We start from the raw sequence: 1019 nt of genomic DNA on the forward strand, positions 1-1019 counted from the left end.
ATGGAAACTGGAGAGAGAGAGAGACATGGAAACTGAAGAGTGAGTGAGAGAGAGAGACAGATCATCATGATTGCCTCAACACATCGTCGGGGACAGGGATCGAACCGGTGACCTCCGGACTCATAGGCTGCCTTTCTTCTCATTGAGCTAGAGATATGATAGTCCTGGTAGTGTCTGTTGATATATATAAGTCTTTCCGTCCCTGACGGACCAGGCCTTTGTTTCGCTAACTACTCTAGATCACTGGTTCCCTAACCATCTACCGATAGAGAAATTGTATGTCTCCTCGGAACAGAAACCATTGAAAATAGCTGATCTACAAGCTCACAAAATGTTGCTATCTGAAAGGTTGTGAGATTGTAGATCGGCTATTTTCACTGGTTTCTGTTCCGAGGAGACGCGTAAGTCTAAGAATGGAGAGAGAGAGAGAGAGAGAGAGAGAGAGAGAGAGAGAGAGGGGGGGAGAGAGGGGGAATAGATTGAAGAGAAAGAGAGAGAGAGACATGGAAACGGAATAGATTGAAGAGAAAGAGAGAGAGAGACATGGAAACGGAATAGATTGAAGAGAAAGAGAGAGAGAGACATGGAAACGGAATAGATTGAAGAGAAAGAGAGAGAGCGACATGGAAACGGAATAGATTGAAGAGAAAGAGAGAGAGAGACATGGAAACAGAATAGATTGAAGAGAAAGAGAGAGAGAGACATGGAAACGGAATAGATTGAAGAGAAAGAGAGAGAGAGACATGGAAACGGAATAGATTGAAGAGAGAGAGAGCGAGAGAGCCATGGAAACGGAATAGATTGAAGAGAGAGAGAGAGAGAGACATGGAAACGGAATAGATTGAAGAGAGAGAGACAAGGAAACATAATAGATTGAAGAGAGAGAGAGATGGAAGCAGAATGGATTGATTGGACATCTCAACCTATTGCCATTAACAGGAATCGAACCCTCAACCTTCGGACTGACAGGATGCAACACTACCTATAGTGCTATAGCTTTGTCTAGGCTGAGGTTGTCT

The sequence above is a fragment of the Gymnoscopelus braueri genome (genome assembly GCF_963280865.1).
Source record: "Gymnoscopelus braueri genome assembly, chromosome: 13".
Lineage (NCBI taxonomy): Eukaryota > Metazoa > Chordata > Actinopteri > Myctophiformes > Myctophidae > Gymnoscopelus > Gymnoscopelus braueri.